Raw genomic sequence first — 11,369 nt, 5'->3', positions numbered from 1 at the left:
TTACCGATAACAGGCACTCAACTTAGTCAGCCACTAAGGGTGTTAATTGTTTAAACATTAGTACATTTTTTTAGTAAATAAATTTTGCTTAACCATTTAAACTTTGTCAAAAACGTGCAGGTCAAATTTTAAGAACAAGAGCAAATAATATCTACTCAGACGTTTTTTTTTTGTTTTTTTTTTATTTGTCTACTTCCTATTTCTGTCATTGTCACTGGATATTCACCTCCCAATGGCCAGCATGCTTTTGCTCACGTGACTAGAAATGTCATCTTCGGGAGGTCAAAATAAACAAAGCCATGTTCCTCACATGGCTATCTGATTTTCTGTGTTTTACCCTGACTTTTCTACTCTCCTTTAAGAATGTGTTAACAATCAACTAATCTTTATTAAAGCCATAATGAAAAATAAAGCATTTATGCTGGACACACTATTACAGTCGTTATACGTAACCGCACTGACAATAATACAGATGAGTCGCTTCTGATATTAAATGAAAAAGCCCATTTAGTTGTTTCACAGAAAAAAAAAAAAACTTGTAAATTAAATCAATTTTACTAAAGGGGAACTGTACTGTAGAATAACAAGGCACTGCAAACAAATGCGCTGTATACATAACAAATGTCTCTTGCTGCGCCAATTTAGTTAAAAAGTCGAGCGTTTGGCCAGTACTTCAATTTTTGTTTATTTCTGTGTCAGCTGGAAATGCAGGCCGCCGCCATATTGGAACCCTTCTGTTGCCGCTGTTACGTCATATCGTTGACACCCACACCAGCGAACGCCGGCAGGGTGAAATATGTCGGAATGCAAAGTGTTCGGGTGCAAAAATAACAAAACAAAAAACAGTAACAAAGTATTTTTGTGTGCTTAAGCCGTAAACCAACAATGGCTACATAATATAGGAACGGGACATGAGCTCAATAGAATACTATGTGTGACTACAGAGCAAGTCAACGACAGGACAGCACACAAAGCACGACAGAAGAGAGCTCCAATACACTCAATGTTCATTTGTTTTAATGGTTTTTATAAGATATATACTGCTCAAGGAGAGGCTGGAAATGCATCAAGCTTTAGTTAACATGTTTTCTATTGAAGTGGTTATATATTCATTTGCATTACAGTTCCCCTTTAACACGTTTCCCAGTTGTGACTGAGATACACAAACAACTCAGCAGGTATCAACTGCATTTTTAAAGGAGAGTAGAAAAAATGGAGGTGAATCACTGAAAATCAGAAGACCTATTTACAGATAGATATACAATAATTTCTAAAAAGCTATTTCAATCAAATCAAATGTATTTTATATAGCGCCTTTCATGCCAACTCACCCCAAAGCTATCTGTCTAATATTAGGTAACAGCACTTTCTCAAAACATTATTATTTTTAATTAACATTTAAACACACACACACACATATATATATATATATATATATATATATATATATATATATATATATATATATATATATATATATATATATATATATATATATAAAATGTATTTTTTAAAGTTTCATGAATTAAATGGAATCTAGCACTTCTATCACACTGAAGCTGCATGGCTCAATATTACAGCACTTCAGAAGTAGAATGGAAGTGAATATGTGTTGGTATCACAAAGCAACAAAGCATGAAATCCAGCTGGGAAGATAGCAGGATAGCACTGGATAAATACACACAGTCCTAGGCAGTCCTGATATCTCTTTGCTTAGGAATTGTAAGAGGGCCCATTCATAATAACTCAAGCGCTACCTGGATAATAGTTCAGCAATGCCCTGGACAGCTTATTTGATAGGTGTCAAGTTGCTACAAGATATTTAACCATGATGAACAGAACATGATAAAGTATTATTATTATTATTATTATTATTATTAATCATAATAATAATAATAAATTATAATTTATAAGTGTTTTTCACAATAAAAAAATTACAAATTATTAATAAGTAAGCAAGAGCTACTAAATAAATAATCTATTTCTTTATTACTACCTTTCAGTCAAGTGTTGATGACACTATAAAGCAAATGGTAAAAATTTAAAGGCAGGCTGGTAATGAAGCAGAAGCTCATCTGGAATCTCGTGCTACTAGACTGCAGTAAGGTATAAAAGCAGCTATAATTAGTCAATGAAATGGCTTCATAAAGTGCTAGTGCCCCAGTGTTAAACACATGAGAGTGCTGCGCTTTGGAAACCCAAGTTCAAGTTGCTTCAAGCACTCCTGAAACATTTCCAAGTCATTTTTCGCATGTCCATAAATCTGTTTATTTGTGTTACCTTTATCCAGAAATCTAGACAATGAAAAACCAAGCGCAAAATTCTCTGATAGATGAAACGGTAGCTATATTAGTCCAGAGATGATAGATGATGAGATTGATGTTTCTCTCTTTCCTACTTTCACCTGAAGAAGAGACCTTGAGGTCTCGAAATCTTGTGTAAAATTATTATTTAGCCAGTCCAATAAAATGTATCCCATCTCCTCCTCTTTGTCCAGCACAATCCTTTAAACAATCTCATATTTCTGTTATGTAACAGTTAGTTTAGTCCCCTTTGATACTAAGCGCGACTTTATTTAAAAAAAATAAAAATAAAAAAATGGTACAGTAAAAAAGATGCGGTTTCAGTGTTCTGAAGCATGGGTACTGAAATGAGTAACTCATTTTAAACTTCTCGCTTGCCTAATCCGTGAAGCAGTTTTGTTCTGAAAGCCAGTCCCTGAATGCAATCAGTTTTCTTTTTGCGCATCGGTCAGCTTCCGTTTCTCAGCTCTGCAGCTCGGAGCAGCACAAGAGTGGTTTTACATTCTTCTTTTCTCCTCTGCGGTTACTGTTCAGCTTGGCAGAGGCTTCTTTCATCTTAGATTTGTGTCCCCATTGACCCCTGCAATGTCACGCATGAAAGAGGATGTGCAAGGCTCTTAGCAACACCCCGATATCTCTCCTGAAGGAAATCCCAAATCCAGTACACAAACAGAAAATCAGAGATTTCAAAACTACACATGGACTTAGAATGGCGAAGTTGTTGTGTTTATCCAAGTTATTACTACCTGGTTCTGCGTCAATAGTCCCTGAGCAAGTCACTTAACCACCTTGTTCTCCGTCCTTCGGATGAGGCGCAAAACCAAGGCCCTATTGAAAGTGACTCTGCAGCAGCACTTGTTGATGCACAGTTCACCCCCCAGTCTCTAAGTTGCTTTAGAAAAAAGCATTTGCCTAATGATCAATTAAATAATAATACATACAATTAGACTTTTTACTGTTATATTATTCATAGTTACATTGTGGTTTTATTATTTTATAAATCCATGTCCTGCCTTCAGTCTAAACCCCAATCATAGAACATTGATGTAGCATTAACAGTACATGCAGCTAGCTTTAGAAACAGGGCACTTTGATGCTGCAAACAAAAAAACTATTTATCTGCATCTAAAATCATTTAACCATCCTGTATCTTCTGCAAACAATAAACCACATACTTGCATCTTGCATGCAGTGTTAAAAGGTAAAGGAAGACGCTTAACATTCTATACGATGAATAGCTAAAGTAAATATATTAAAACAAACAAATTTGTTTTTAGATGGACAGAGAAAAATGAAGCCAATCTTTAAGCTAAATTGAAGGAGCTGGCATTATCATTACTTGTCACCGAGGCTGTTAAGAGGACTTCATTGGTTTACTTTCCCTGTGTGACAAATGTAATGCTCTTGACAGTACCTTGTAATCTTTATTAAGAATGTACATCTAGAATGTGGCCTTGAAGATTAAGCTTGATTTTCTTTGCATGCATGTGTATATCAGACAAGATATTGAACCGTTTCAAATTATTCTAATTATCAGTCACAGTCTGAATCTCTGGCAGCTTATTATGCTGTTCCAACAGTAAAATGAGTTAAGGATTAACAAGCTTCCTAACCGCCCCTACTCAGACTACCCACTCTGAGAAAGATCAAATGACACAGAGTAGTGATGGAAATAAGACTCCCATTGCATAGCCATTCCTGGTTTTACTAGGAGCTTAATAAGACACACACTGGGGTAATCAAGCTCATAGTAAAACCTGGAATGGGTAAAACTGCTATGCAATAGGAGTCTTACTGCCATCCCTGCACAGCATAAAGAACAAAGCCTCTTCTAAATAAAAAGTGAAAGGCACGGCAAGGAGACTCAAGACTGAACAACTGTAAGCAGTGTCTCTCAGCCAGCTCCATGAAAAGTGAGCATGACCAGGAGAAGTGCAGTGGAGGGTGGCATGTGTTTTGTAGCAACACTGGTTCAGACTCTTCAGAACACTTAATCCTCTCCAATATCTTTCAATCAGTGGCTTTTAATTAAAAGGGCTGCCATTGACAGATGTATTCACTGTAGATCTCTCCACTGTAGCAATTGCTCTTTTTACTTCCTTTCCTCTGAGCAACTGCATCACCTTTCAGCTTCCTAATCCTGTAATCCTTTAAGGAATTCAGCCTTCCCCAAGGCCTCAGGATATAGTATGGGGTTGAGAGCAACAAGCCTTCCATTGGTCACATTGTGGCTAGCTTTCATCCTACGTTCACCTCCTTTCAACCGAAAATAATTTAAGACAAAGTAATTGTGCATTCCTTGAAGGGATGCATGTGTAAACCTGGCACACTTTCAACACCTCTTATCTCAGAAACCATTTGATATACAGACTTCATATTTGTATGGCTGAAATAAATGGCATACATAACCTTAACTTGACCTCTGACTCAATATGGCTGCCATATCGTGGCACGTCTCCATGAGAAAAAACCTCACGATAGATCGACAGATAGATCACACATACTTAGCCTATAAACAATCTTTGTTTCTCGGTGTAATGCAAACTAGTTACATATTATAAGTCTTTATATGCTAGACTCCCTTTGAGAGAAGGCGGGCAAGTTCCCAAAGGCTGTATCAATGGAAACACAAATACAGTCTAAACAATCTGATACTTGAATCTGCTGTGCATGTGTGAAGGAGGAATATTAACTTGCAGAAAGAGTAGGGTGGCAAAAGAAAAAGCAATTCAGTATTTAAGACTACTTGCTATATGGTGTCGCTGTCCGACAATATGGAATAGAGAAGAGAGATGCTAACACGCAGGTTAAAATGACTCTGCTTCTCTGGGGTGAGCTGAACAACAGAATATAAAACCACAGCACATAAACAGACCTGTTATGAATTATTAGAATTAATCTATTGTTGTCAACATATATTTAAAAATTATACTAAAAGGCGTTTAGCAGACTGGTTTGTAGAATATTTAAGAAGCATTCACATGAACACCACTGCATTTCCAGTAGCCCGTCACTTCAACAGTGATGATCACACTGCTAAAGACATCACAGTCTGAGTGATCAATCAGTGCGATGGAACAAATGTTGCTCGAAAACAAAAGGAATGAGAGTTTATCCTCAAACTGGGAACTTTGGAACCTCTGGGAATGAACACTATTCTAATTATCATGACACCATCCACAGAATTTTTGTGTAATTACAATTCCTGAATAACAGGTTTACTGCACTGTGTTTACTTTTCTTTTTAAACAGCTGAAGGGCTCTTGCCTGAAAACCTTTTCTTTCATATGCCCTCAATTTTGTACACTGCAGTTTTTTTTCAAAGAAAAGAACACCATACTTACTGTCAAACATGAGGTGGTAATATCCTCCTATGGAGCTGTTTATCCTCTAATGGCACAAAAAAAATTTGTTCCAATACATAGTAAAATGGATTCCATAGCAAACCAAAAGACATTGTCCAATCATCTGAAACCCTCCTCTACAAAACTTGGTTTAAAGCGCAACACAACAGCGATCCAAAGCACACATCAAAATCTACTTCAGAATGGTTAAAGAAGAATAAAGTCAAGGTTCTGGAATGTTCTAGTCAAAGACCTGATCTAAATCTGATTGAGAGTTTTTGAATTGAAGAAGGTAGTGCACAAGAGAAGTCCTTGGAATTTGAATGAACTGGAACGATTTTATGTTGAAGACTGGTCAAAAATCACTAAAGAATCATGCCATAAGCTCACTGACAAATATCCCAATCGAATAAAAGAGGTTATTATTCGTAAAGGTGCTGTGGAAGCTCCCAGTTTGCACCAATGAAAGAAATTGCCCTAACGAGGACACAATTACCATACCATTGGCCTCCACCTGTGAACCATTAAGGTTGCTGCCACATTGTCTGGATAAAAACCACACTGTTGAAGGATCATTGGTAAGGCTGTGAATCTGAAGGAAAATGAAGACCAAAGAGCATTCTACAGAAGTTAGTGATAAAGTGATACAAATCCATAGTTTAGGGAAAGCGTACAAAATAATATCCAAGTGTTTGGATATCCCAGTGAGCACAGTTGGATCAATAATCAGGAAGTGGAAGCTGCATCACACCACCCAGGCACTGCCAACAAAAGGCCGTCCCTCAAAACTCAACACTCAAACAAGAAGGAGACTTGTGAGAGAAGCCACAGAGAGGCCAACAATCACTTTGAAGGAGCTACAGAGTTCAATGGCTGGGAGTGGAGTAATGGTGCACAAGTCAACCATATCAAGAGCTCTGCATAACACTGGCCTGTATGGGAGGGTGCAAGAAAGAAGCAGTTACTCAAAAAGTACCATCTGAAAGCACGTCTGGAGTTTGCCAGAAAGCATGAGAGTGACCCAGCTGCGATGTGGGAAAAGGTTTTGTGGTCAGATGAGACCAAGATAGAGCTTTTTGGCCAAAACTCAAAGCGCTATGTGTGGCGCAAACCTGACACTGCCCATGCCTCAAAACACACCATCCCTACAGTGAAGTATGGTGGGGCAGCATCATGCTGTGGAGATGCTTCTCAACAGCAGGGACTGGGCATCTTGTTACAATTGAAGGAAGAATGGATGGAGCAAAATACAGGAATACTGCAAGAGAATCTGTTTCAGTCCGCTAAAAAATTGAAGCTTGGGAGGAAATTCACCTTTCAGCGGGGCAATGATCCCAAGCACAAGGCCAAAGCAACACTGGAGTGGCTCAGTCAAAGTCCTGATCTCAATACCACTGAGAATCTGTGGCACTATTTGAAAATTGCGGTCCACAAGCATCATCCAACCAACCTGAACAACCTGGAGCAAATCTGCCAAGAAGAATGGACCAAAATCACTCCGACACTGTGTGCAAAGCTGGTACATACTTACCCCAAAAGACTTAAAGCTGTTATTGCAGCTAAAGGTGGCTCTACCAAATTTTAATGTGTGGGGGTTGAATACTTATGCAAGCAAGATAGTTCAATTTGTTATTTTTCTTAAAAATATTTCCCAACATAAAACCAATGTCACCTTACAGTAATTGATTCTGAGTTTCAGTGTTTAAAAATAAAATATCAAACAGAATGAAATGTCAATGTACCATTTATAATTCGATAATATGAGAGAATTGGTCAGGGGTCTGAATACTTTTGCAAGCAACTGTGTGTGTGTGGCCAAATACAGGCAAAAAACACCTGGTGTGGGGGAGCATCCCACTGGAAAATGCTTGGTCCTGAAAGGGTTATTCCTCTGAAAACAAAAACTAAAGAGTTTGCAGAGAACTAACATTAGCATCCAATCACTCAGCAAATAAACTTTTCAAATCGCTTGTAATGCCAGTGTTTTTTGGGGTTTTTTTCCCCCCCCTCAGTCTTGATTTTATTCATGGAATTATGATTGGCAGCCTGTGTTGTGACACTTTGCCACCTTTAACTGAGGGATTGGGTTCAGAGTCATGAGACACATGAGCATGAACAAACTGAGGGACAGAGTGAGGAGCATGAATAAACTGAGGGACTGGGTTCAGAGTCATGAGACACACGAGCATGAATAAACTGAGGGACTGGGTTCAGAGTCATGAGACACACGAGCATGAACAAACTGAGGGACTGGGTTCAGAGTCATGAGACACACGAGCATGAACAAACTGAGGGACTGGGTTCAGAGTCATGAGACACACGAGCATGAACAAACTGAGGGACTGGGTTCAGAGTCATGAGACACACGAGCATGAACAAACTGAGGGACTGGGTTCAGAGTCATGAGACACACGAGCATGAAAAACTGAGGGACTGGGTTCAGAGTCATGAGACACACGAGCATGAATAAACTGAGGGACTGGGTTCAGAGTCATGAGACACACGAGCATGAATAAACTGAGGGACTGGGTTCAGAGTCATGAGACACACGAGCATGAACAAACTGAGGGACTGGGTTCAGAGTCATGAGACACACGAGCATGAATAAAAACTGAGGGACTGGGTTCAGAGTCATGAGACACACGAGCATGAATAAACTGAGGGACTGGGTTCAGAGTCATGAGACACACGAGCATGAACAAACTGAGGGACTGGGTTCAGAGTCATGAGACACACGAGCATGAATAAACTGAGGGACTGGGTTCAGAGTCATGAGACACACGAGCATGAATAAACTGAGGGACTGGGTTCAGAGTCATGAGACACACGAGCATGAATAAACTGAGGGACTGGGTTCAGAGTCATGAGACACATGAGCATGAACATGAGGGAAGAGTCATGAGACACATGAGCATGAATAAACTGAGGGACTGGGTTCAGAGTCATGAGACACATAAGCATGAACAAACTGAGGGACTGGGTTCAGAGTCATGAGACATGAGCATGAACAAACTGAGGGATTGGGTTCAGAGTCATAAGACACATGAGCATGAATTGAGGGACTGGGTTCAGAGCCATGAGACACATGAGCATGAACAAACTGAGGGACTGGGTTCAGAGTCATAAGAACATAAGAACATAAGAAAGTTTACAAACGAGAGGAGGCCATTCGGCCCATCTTGCTCGTTTGGTTGTTAGTAGCTTATTGATCCCAAAATCTCATCAAGCAGCTTCTTGAAGGATCCCAGGGTGTCAGCTTCAACAACATTACTGGGGAGTTGATTCCAGACCCTCACAATTCTCTGTGTAAAAAAGTGTCTCCTATTTTCTGTTCTGAATGCCCCTTTTTCTAAACTCCATTTGTGACCCCTGGTCCTTTTTTTCTTTTTTCAGGCTGAAAAAGTCCCTTGGGTCGACACTGTCAATACCTTTTAGAATTTTGAATGCTTGAATTAGGTCGCCACGTAGTCTTCTTTGTTCAAGACTGAACAGATTCAATTCTTTTAGCCTGTCTGCATATGACATGCCTTTTAAGCCCGGAATAATTCTGGTCGCTCTTCTTTGCACTCTTTCTAGAGCAGCAATATCTTTTTTATAGCGAGGTGACCAGAACTGAACACAATATTCAAGATGAGGTCTTACAAGTGCATTGTACAGTTTTAACATTACTTCCCTTGATTTAAATTCAACACTTTTCACAATGTATCCGAGCATCTTGTTAGCCTTTTTTATAGCTTCCCCACATTGCCTAGATGAAGACATTTCTGAGTCAACAAAAACTCCTAGGTCTTTTTCATAGATTCCTTCTCCAATTTCAATATCTCCCATATGATATTTATAATGTACATTTTTATTTCCTGCGTGCAGTACCTTACACTTTTCTCTATTAAATGTCATTTGCCATGTGTCTGCCCAGTTCTGAATCTTGTCTAGATCATTTTGAATGACCTTTGCTGCTGCAACAGTGTTTGCCACTCCTCCTACTTTTGTGTCGTCTGCAAATTTAACAAGTTTGCTTACTATACCAGAATCTAAATCATTAATGTAGATTAGGAATAGCAGACGATGAGACACATGAGCATGAACAAACTGAGGGATTGGGTTCAGAGTCATGAGACACATGAGCATGAACAAACTGAGGGATTGGGTTCAGAGTCATAAGACACACGAGCATGAACAAACTGAGGGACTGGGTTCAGAGTCATGAGACACATGAGCATGAACAAACTGAAGGACTGGGTTCAGAACCATGAGACACATGAGCATGAATAAACTGAGGGACTGGGTTCAGAGTCATGAGACACATGAGCATGAATAAACTGAGGGACTGGGTTCAGAGTCATGAGACACATGAGCATGAATAAACTGAGGGACTGGGTTCAGAGTCATGAGACACATGAGCATGAATAAACTGAGGGATTGGGTTCAGAGTCATGAGACACATGAGCATGAATAAACTGAGGGATTGGGTTCAGAGTCATGAGACATGAGCATGAACAAACTGAGGGATTGGGTTCAGAGTCATGAGACACATGAGCATGAACAAACTAAGGGATTGGGTGTCATCAACCTGATACTGGAAAGCTCTCTCAGATTGCCAGGGCTCCTCAGATCAAACAGTGGAGGAGAAGCAGAAAGGGGAAGGCAGAGACAGATAGGATATCACAGAGTGGATATATATAAAAAAGAGCTAAGGACTGGGATAAGAGAAACAATGAAAACACACAGTGAGAAAGAATTAAGTAAAGAGCTGAAACTCTTTACTGAGGGTGGGACTGCATCTTGGCAATAAGGGTAATGTATTTGTACAGCTAATCTGCTGTTTCTTACCTGTTTTTTAACAAATACAGAACTGCAGGAAAACACCTTCCGCTGTACAATATTAACTGTCAGGAATAAACGTGCAACTTGCAGGTGGTTTGCCGTTTCAGCCTTAGACAATGGTAATGGATGGGAGAAAAAGGAGGCAACAGAGTTACAAGGGGACAATTAAGAGGGTACAAGGGGAGACAAAAAGCAAGAGGGAAACTAAAAAAGAGAAGAGTTTGGTCAGGGGAATATAATGAGAAAGAAAGCTGAGAGAGCATGGGCAAGTGTCAGCTGAAGTCAGAAAAGCTAAGCATGCGTTAATTGTGTTAAATAAATGAAAGTGTAATCAGCGATTGAATAAAGTAATAGCTGCTCCGAATGACTAATGGAGAATATGAGCTCAGACTCATGGCTCCTTTGTAATAATATACACATCTTTAATTTACTCGGATCTCATTTCAACAGACTGCTCTTTTCAAAGTGGATATTCCTGAAGAATAAGCCATCCCTCCCAATGGACACTAGGTTTCTAATAACAGTTCACAGAGATTCATAGCCTTTTTGTTTAATCCAAATGAAGCTGCCTTACTATATCTGGTTTGGTAACTACTACCCAGGGCTGGCTATTTTCATGCAAGGCTTTACAAAAACACCAGTATTTAGTGTTCCTAACGCTCAGGCCAGTTGAAGTTCACACAGTACAAGGAGGTACTATATGTACAACAGACACTTTTCATATACCGTACCTGAATATCTGCATACTTTGTTTTGTTTTTTGCAATTACCATTAAATTCTGTAACTCACAGTTTCACTTAATCTTAAAAGATCCTATTTTATATAACTTAATCCAACATTTTGATTGTAGATCAGAATGGATTTACAATAGAAATAGGCTTTAAGTGGAGATTATGT

At 39.2% G+C, this 11,369-nt stretch overlaps 1 protein-coding gene across 2 annotated transcripts in view; it reads right to left on the bottom strand.

Annotated features, from left to right (window-relative positions):
* Positions 1-11,369, bottom strand: part of LOC121313816 (SET-binding protein-like) — an 80,585-nt gene that overhangs the window by 21,862 nt on the left and 47,354 nt on the right. The window lies entirely within an intron of this gene.

This window comes from Polyodon spathula, chromosome 1, assembly GCF_017654505.1.
Source record: "Polyodon spathula isolate WHYD16114869_AA chromosome 1, ASM1765450v1, whole genome shotgun sequence".
In the NCBI taxonomy this organism is placed as follows: Eukaryota; Metazoa; Chordata; class Actinopteri; order Acipenseriformes; family Polyodontidae; genus Polyodon; species Polyodon spathula.
This window is presented reverse-complemented; position numbering and strand designations above follow the sequence as displayed.